Raw genomic sequence first — 8,711 nt, 5'->3', positions numbered from 1 at the left:
ATTAACTGATCAACACATAAGTGCACATATAACAATAACATCTATTGGATGTCGAGCAGGGGGGAGGGGGAGGAGGGGACGGGTATATGCATACACAAAGAGTGCAATGCGCACCATCCGAGAGATGGACACGCTTGAAACTCGGACTTGGGGCGGGAGGCAAGGGCAACATACGTAACCTAAACATCTGTACCCCCATAATATGCTGAAATAATAAAAAAAAAAAAGATTACTTTTGCACCATTTCCCCGAATATAAAAATCCCATACTTTTAGAGAGTAGCTCATCTCAGCTAGTTGTTAGGAAAAAAGCAAACTAACTCAAAATTAGTCATAAATGAATTATGTGCTTTTAGTATTGCAGGAGTTTTTTCTTTTTTCTTTTTTTTTTAAGGGTACCAAGACCTATCACATGGAGGAGGAGGTATTGTAAAAAATAAAGTGAAGTGGAAAAAAAAAGTTTGTGAAAGTGTTACGGCAAGTGTTATAGCGGGTGGTCCTAAGGACAAACTGGGTGGCACACAGAGAGTTGCAGAGTCAAAGTTTATTCGCCGGCAGGCTCAAAGGGGTCTCACAACCAAATTCTGAGCCTGTCTACCTGATTTTTCCCACTTTTATTAAGTTTGGGTGTTCCAAGGGGTGGGGTCTCAGATGGCTAAGGTAATAGGTTAGTTGATGTGTCAGGTAATAGGTTTAGTGTTATATTGATGTGCCAGGTAATAGATTAGTTGATGGGCCAGGTAATAGGTTAGTATTATGGTGATGCGAGTCTTTCCTGAGGGGTGGGTGTCTCAGGTGGCTGATGTGCCAAGTAATAGATGGGGGTTTTCCTTATCAAAAGCACACTTGTAATTTGTAAAATACCATATAAATGAAAGTAGATTTGTATAATAATTATGCACTGAGATCTAGAAAAGAGAAAATATCACACTGTATTTTAATATAGATTTATGTTGAATTCCCCTATTTCAGTGCATTCATTTTCCTGCCTCTGGTTCATGGGCACAGGATGGCTGCTGCACCTACAGATTCACATTTATATTCCTGGAAGGAAGAGGAATATAAAGTAAAGGGTGAAGGGGGCAGAAAATCTTTGTCTTTTTATTTAGAAGGGGTCACTAATCCCAGAGACCACTACCTCTATCTTATTTCTCAGAACAGCATCATATGGCCAGCCCAGGTGAAAAAAAGATAGAAAAGTGAGTTTTTAAATTGGATACATGGCTACTTCAAATAAAATCAGGGTTCTACTAGGAAGAAGGATGTGAGTGTGTGTGTGTGTGTGTGTGTGTGTGTGTGTGTGTGTGTGTGTGTGTAGCAGGGAGGAGGAATATTGTCTGAGCAGGTAACTAACAATGTTAACTCCATCCAGCAATTTTACTTCTAGGAATTTATCGTATAGTGATACTAACTGTGGCAGAACCTGTTGGTGCCCCACCTGGATCTCTGGGGATCCCAGCTACCATTTTGGTGTGCCCATCCCCCCAGCAGCTGTGGGTGCTGCTGCTGGTAATGTTTGCACCTTCAAGCCAGAGGAGTGGCCTTAGATGTTTAGAGCTCACCTGGAACTGAAGTTCATGGGAATTATGTACTACTATGGCCAGTGGCTCTGTGGGGGTACAAATGTTCTTGTCCTTGCCGAAGGGCAGACAGATTCTGTTTGCAGTTTATGCTCCAGAGCTCCCTGTAGGAACAGGCTGAATCTAGACTCCACCTGGAACCACATTCTTGCTTTACTTCTTCGCCTTTCCTGTCCTCCTTCCCTCACTCTCTTAAATTTGTCCTTAGAGTGCTCTCCTAATAAATCGCTTGCCCGAGAATCTCCACCAGTCTGTGCTTCTAGGGAAACAGACCTAAGATACTCACAGATGTAAAAAATGACACATACAAAATTATCCATTGCTTCATTATTCATAATAGGAAAGGACTGTTAACAAATTGAACATCCATCACTAGGACACTGGTTAACTGAAGCACAGGAATACATATGGTAGAATATTCATGTAGCTGTTAAAAAGAACGAGGTTGCTAAACTCACCACAATTGGTTTCCTAGGACAGAAACCAGGGGTTGAGGGACAGGGTGAGAAGTAAACCTTTATGTTTTTTGAATTTTGAACCCATTGGACATATTGCATATTTTAAAAAAATAAACTTAGCGTGAAAAATTAATGCAGATGAAGCAAATAAATTTGATACCTAAGTGAAAAACTTTAAGTACCTGAACAATCTATTAAATGATGCCATTCGAAACCATGAGCTCCTAATGCTGTGACCAAAGATTGAAGTTCTCCATAGGATGCCACTGTCACTCAATAGTGCTATGTTTTCCTGAGGAGATATCAGACTTAGCCACTCTTAATCATGACATCCATGGTTGGTGATGTGAGGAAGAAAATTAATGCCTCAAAGTTTTTTTTAAAAAATGACTATAAAATAGTAGTAACAAAAACTATTACTTATTGAGAGATTACTCTGTGGCCTCGCTCTCCTCCCTTTTATATCTACATTTCTCAAAGTCTCCCACACTCCCTGTTCCCTTGCCCTCATTCCTCTGCCACTGCGACCTGGCTTTGTCCTCTCCCCCGCGAGGGCTCTTACCAGGGTCATCAATGCCCGCCTTGTCTTTACATGCAGCGGCTGTTTTTCAATCCCCATCTCCTTTATCTCTCAAAAGCTTTTCGTGACATTGTGCTCTCCTGGTTTCTGCCCACATCTCTGCTCATTTCTTCTTCATCTCCTGTGTTGGTTTGTCCCCTACTGCCAGCCTGCACATGTCCGAGTCTCTCAAGATTGAGACTTACGCTGGCTTCTCTTCTTACCTCCTGCTCTCTTCCTAGGCATCATTAGCCACAGCCACGCTTCATTTACCATCTGTGGACAACTATGTCCCCCGTTTGTCAAATTTCCTCTAAGCTGCTATTGTCAACTGTGCATCTAACATTTCCACTTGGATATCCCGGTGAACGGCACCAACGTTCACCCAACTTCTTCTTTCAGGAGCCTGGGGATTATCTTCCTCTTTAAATATTCATATCTAATTAATCACCAGATCCCATCAATTTTAACTTCTAAATATCTCTCTAGTCTATTCATTTTCCTCCATCTATACTGTTGCCACCCTCATTTTAGTGACCTCATAGTATCTCACTGGGATTAGTGCAAAAGCCTTTTTTTTGGTAGAGATGGGGTCTCACTGTTGCTCAGGCTGGTCTTGAACTCCTGGCCTCAGGTGATCCTCCTGCCTTGCCCTCGCAGAGTGCTAGGATTATAGGCGCAAGCCACCACGCCTTTCGTTTTCAATCTTGTTTTTTTCCTATTGCATTCATTACACTGCACCCACAATAATCTTTTCAAAATGTAAATGTAATGTCACTCCCTTTAGTAAAATCATGCAATAGAATTTCAATACATTTCAAATAAACTCCAAAGTTCTCACCAAGGACTCCAGGGCTGTATGATCTGGCCTTTGCCCCCTCTCCAATCTTGGTTTCACACACTCTCTCTTTGGCTCCTTCTAGGTTCTTTCCTCAGTACTGGCTCTTTATTGTCTCAGGGCATCTGCTTTTGTTATTTCAAAGTTTTTAACATTCTTCTTCCTACTTTCATGTGTCTGGACTTTGATTTTCAGTGTTCGAGTCTCCATCACATGTCACTTCCTCAAAAATCTTTCTCCATCCATGCCATCTGAAGTGCCCTCCGGGCGGGCGCGGTGGCCCACACCTGTAATCCTAGCACTCTGGAAGGCTGAAGCAGGACAATCGCTTGAGCCCAGGAGTTTGAGATGAGCCTGGGCAATAGTGAGACCCCATCTCTACAAAAAATAGAAAAAATTAGCTCTGTGTGGTGGCACAGGCTTGTAGTCCCGTCTGCTTGGGAGGCTGAGGCAGGAGGATCACTGATCACTTGAGCCTAGAAGTCTGAGGTTGCTGTGAGCTAGGCTGACACCATGGCACTCTAGCCTGCACAATAGAGTGAGACTCTGTCTCAACTGGTCCCCAGTTCTCAGATGTGAAGATTTAAAATTGTTAATTTGGGCCCTGCACCGAATCCCTTCCCCGTGGTGGGGCGCAGGAAACGTGGCATACGGAAGACCCACTCCCCGGCACCGCTCCTGGGGGGCCACTTTTATAAGAAAAGATAAAATAAAATGCAATTGTTAACGGATGCAGAATCGATCAGATTCCATGCACACCCATGATAACCAAATGATTCATAATAACCAAACTTATACGAAACTATATAAACCAGGATATGTATTAGAAAAATTTATAGTGAAAATTATATATTTCTTCGTGTCCTTCAAGGTAATTGGGAAGCATTTATATAATCAGCTTACTTAAGGGAGAATAAATTAGAGTAACAGGAGGTGTGTAGTTTGAAGAAATACTTTATCCAAGCTAAAATAAAGTAAACCATTCTTATTCTACAATAGTATGTCACTATGGAACAACCAGAGTATTTGTGCCCACCATAGTACATTTCTCTGAATAGTGTTATGTAATCAGTATCAAAATCTTGCTCTCTGGCTATCTTTTATTTGTCTCTTCTGACCTTTGTTTTGATTGCAAAATTTCTTTGGACAGTATAAAATCAATATTTTAGGTTTAGAGCCCAGTTGATATATTTAGTTCAATTACATTCTAGTCCTTTCTCCCTGACATTACATTTCAATCACCTTAACAAATCTTGAGTGTTTTAGATATTCTCATTTCATAGGTGTTTGCCATTTGTCTTTTGACTTTGTTAATGGTGACTTATGCTATCATAACTTTTTGTTTAGTGGTCAAATTTATCATTAAAAAAAATGCCTTTGAGGTTCTGTGTCCTACTTAGAGGTACACCGTAGAGACGTACCCTCTGGCTGTTGGAAACAGACTTTCAGGGAAAAACTTTAATTCCAGGATCAGCACTGCGAGTGTAAGCTAGTTGACCTGGTAACAAAACATATGACCTCAGTAATTAATAAGAAGAACTCCTGAAGACAATGAGAGGTAAGAACTTGAACTTGGGGAAATACAATCTTCCTCATTCTTGATCTGTGAAACAATTTCCTGGTTTACATTGGAAACAATTGTTTCACCAGTTTTTGTTTTGTTTTACTTTGGCAGAGTTGGGGAACTGTTGCTCTGTTCTGTGTAACAAGATTCCAGACATTTACCTGGTATATTTACAAGAGATTATTGTGTCTTCAGAGTAAATTTATTTTCATATTATATGTAAGGCAAAATAAAATAGCATAGGAGTCTTTTTTTATCTGCCACGTAATTTAATTTATTGGTGTGTATTTGTGTTTACACAAAGAAGGACTTTTTATGAAAAGTAAATGATTTATATTTCAGAGAGACTTGAGATAACTCTGTGCACTCTGATGAACAACCTCAAATTTTCACCTTCTTGCTATAAATGTACATAGACCAACTTAAGTTTATAGTCCTTAGTCACACCCAAATTTATATATTTAACCTCGAAGTCTATTATCTCTTGTTACAACAAAGTAAAATTTGTCTGACCGTATAGAAAAACATACATGAACATAAAATTGAGTAAAAAAGAACAAAGCAGCTTTTAGGGTATTTTTATGCAGATTGCCATAAATTTGTGCAGCATGATGCCCTAATGATATTTCCTTTATTTTCATGTTTATAAATATAGTACACTGTGGAAAAGTAATGCTATATGTTCCATATTACTGTTATTAGTAGAACTTATTCATTCTTTGCCGCATTTATGCGAGTAAAATGGATCTCCACAGGCCTGTTTTGAAAAAATTCCAGGACAGTATAGAAAAACCGCCCCCAAACTGAGATGGAGCAGAGAGACCAAGGAATGACTCAGACAAGTCTAGCTTGATGAATTATACGAGTTTATTAGAGGTTGCTTGCAAGGGTGCTTGCTCCTGGGAAGCACAGGGATTTCTTCCATAGGAGCTTTCTTGCATGTAAAATCTGTACCTGCCCACCCTGTGGTGTTGCCTTAAATCCCCTCGGAATGAATGATGCAGAGTTTTTACATTGTATCACTGCTGCTTTACAATGAAACAAACCAAGCATGTGCGATACCTCACCATACAGCTCATGTTACATTAATGATTTATGATTTTCCACTAGGTGGGGATTTTAGTATTACAATTAGCTAAATTAGGGCACTATAGGACAGCCAAAGCAGTTTTAAAGCAGTCAGAGCAGTCTGAGCCCACTGTTTCAGGGCAAGAAAGCTCTGGGGACTTTTCCTGGGCCCAGTATTTATCTTGGTACTTGCTTAATCTACTTTGTAACAATTTCGCAGAGCACTCAAGTCCCCCACAGCACAGTATTTCTGTTATGGGGTGGGGAACTTGCACTTTTCCCTCAGGCCGGCATTTTTCTTTCAATGCTAACTAATGAAAATCCAGACCTTCTCTTATCAATGTAAGCCTGTATAATTAACAAAAGAAGTCTTGGAAAGAGAGAAAGTGTGTATCCTTCTCCTCTATAGCACAGAGAGAAAGATATCTTTCTGAGATATAAAACTTATGCAAAATATCTGATTTTGTAAAATGTTACATGGTGGCCATTCACAAACATATCAATCTTTCTTTTCTTCTGTGCAATATGGAGAGTAGTGTGACTATTCATAACTGTTTTCAATATGTTCTGTTTCATATTATTATAAATATGTCTTTTTGAAAAGAGTCTTATAAAACTACTAAGACTTAGAACTTAGTTGCTCTGTCCTTGAAAATAATCTTTGGAGAAATGTTGTGCTTTAAGGATCCTAAGACTACACTAGTTTGGAGATTGGACTTAGTAACAGGTTCTACTCATGGCTGAAGTTTATTACAGCAAAGGATATGACATAGGATCAGTAGAAAAATAGTATGGCAAGGTGAAGACTAGAAAGATTAGGTGCAGACTTCCAGGTCCTCCCTCCTTGTAGGTCACACTAAAGTGCTTTCTGTCTAGTTGCAAGTTACAGAAACATGAACGAGATGGCTCTGCCCAGGTAAGTCTGCTTAGGGCTCAGGGCCCAGAGTTCTTCTAGGAATCTGGTCACATAGGCACATTTCTCCTATGTGACCACCATGGTGCAGACCTCAATCCAGGAGGCAGATGCTCTGATAAATCTTGATATTTATGTTAAGCAATACTGACGATCTGACACATCATGTCTCAGCGCCTCAGGGGCACAAAACAACCTCATTAACTAGTTACTGTGTTACTGCCAAGGGCTTAGCTCCCAGAGTTTGGCCAAGAGTGGGTACCATGACTCCAGGTACTCCCGAAAATAAGCAGATGTGCTGAGTGAGCAACTTCCGTACAGCTTGTAATTCTGATTGGTTGCTTTACTTGATACTTTGTTGTACTGTTAGGAATATTGTAGTTGACATTTCTGCATGTGTAAATAGGATAAATTCTTATGAGGTTGCTTTTCAAATCAGAAGATCATTTGTTCCTCTTCTCTTTTGTACATAATGGGAGGGGGCTGCAGGTAGGGAAGTCTGAGACTTTGCTAGATTTTTATTTTAACAATGAGTCTGAGTCTTATTCAGTTAAAATTAACAAGTAGTAGGGATTCTACCAACATATAATTTAAAAATATTTTAGGCTGGGCGCAGTGGTTCACTCTTGTAATCCTAGCACTCTGGAAGGCCAAGGCAGGAAGATTGCTTAAGGTCAGGAGTTTGAGACCCTGTCTCTATTAAAATTGGAAAAAGTAGCCAGGTGTAGTGGTGTGTACCTGTAGTCCCATCTACTCAGGAGGCTGAGGCAAGAGGATCGCTTGAGCCTAGGAGTTTGAGGTTGCAGTGAGCTACGATGATTCCATGGCACTCTAGCCCGGGCGATAGAGCGAGACTCTCTGTCTCAAAAAAAAATTTATTATAAGACTGATTCATACTTATAAACTATCCATGGTACAGTATAATAATAACATGTTTTTGTTAGTCTAGAAGTAATGACATATCTTTATCAAGATACAGTCATCCCTCACAGATATTTTGGGTTTGGTTCCAGACCACTGCAATAAAGTGGATATCACAATAAAGTGAATCACACACAAACTTTTTGGTTTCCCAGTGCACATATTAATAAGTTATGTTTACACCATACTGTAGTGTATTAAGTGTGCAATAGCATTATGTCTAAAAAATGTACATACCTTCATTTAAAAATACTTTATTGGTAAAAAATGCTAAAGAGCATCTGAGCCTTCAGCAAGTTGTCATTTTTTTGCTGGTAGAGGGTATTGCTTCAATGTTGATGGTTGCTAACTTATCAGGGTGGTGGTTGCTGAAAGTTGGGGTGTTTGAGGCAATTTCTTAAAATAAGACAACAATAAAGTTTGCTGTATCAATTGATTCTTCCTTTCACAAAAGATTTCTCTGCAGCATGCCATGCTGTTTGAAAGTATTTTATCCACAGTAGAACTTCTTTCAAAATTTTAGAGTCAATCCGTTACCATCCTCCGAGTAGAGGTTCTTTCGTGTTCTTGATGATTGTGGAAGAAAAGAATTTCAGGATGCACCACGTAAACCGAAGCAATCAGCTTTTTTTAATTGAAATATTAAGGGTGAAAGTACCCGTGCGTGAGAGACAGAGCGAGAGAGAAGGAGAGAGAGAGTGCACGTGAGCGCGGGCAGGCTCAAAAAGAGCAGCTGCCCTGAAAAGAAGGGGTTTTTGGTCTTAGGAAGTCTTACTAACTGAGGCAAGGAACATTCAAGGATAAGGAGTTG

At 39.9% G+C, this 8,711-nt stretch overlaps 1 long non-coding RNA gene across 1 annotated transcript in view; it reads left to right on the top strand.

The window, feature by feature from the left end:
• Positions 1 to 8,711, top strand: part of LOC105807524 — a 39,268-nt gene that overhangs the window by 17,592 nt on the left and 12,965 nt on the right. The window lies entirely within an intron of this gene.

The sequence above is a fragment of the Propithecus coquereli genome, unplaced genomic scaffold, assembly GCF_000956105.1.
Source record: "Propithecus coquereli isolate 6110/MARCELLA unplaced genomic scaffold, Pcoq_1.0 Scaffold16, whole genome shotgun sequence".
Classification (NCBI taxonomy): domain Eukaryota; kingdom Metazoa; phylum Chordata; class Mammalia; order Primates; family Indriidae; genus Propithecus; species Propithecus coquereli.
Note: the sequence above shows the minus strand (reverse complement) of the source record. Positions and strands in the feature narration are given on the sequence as shown.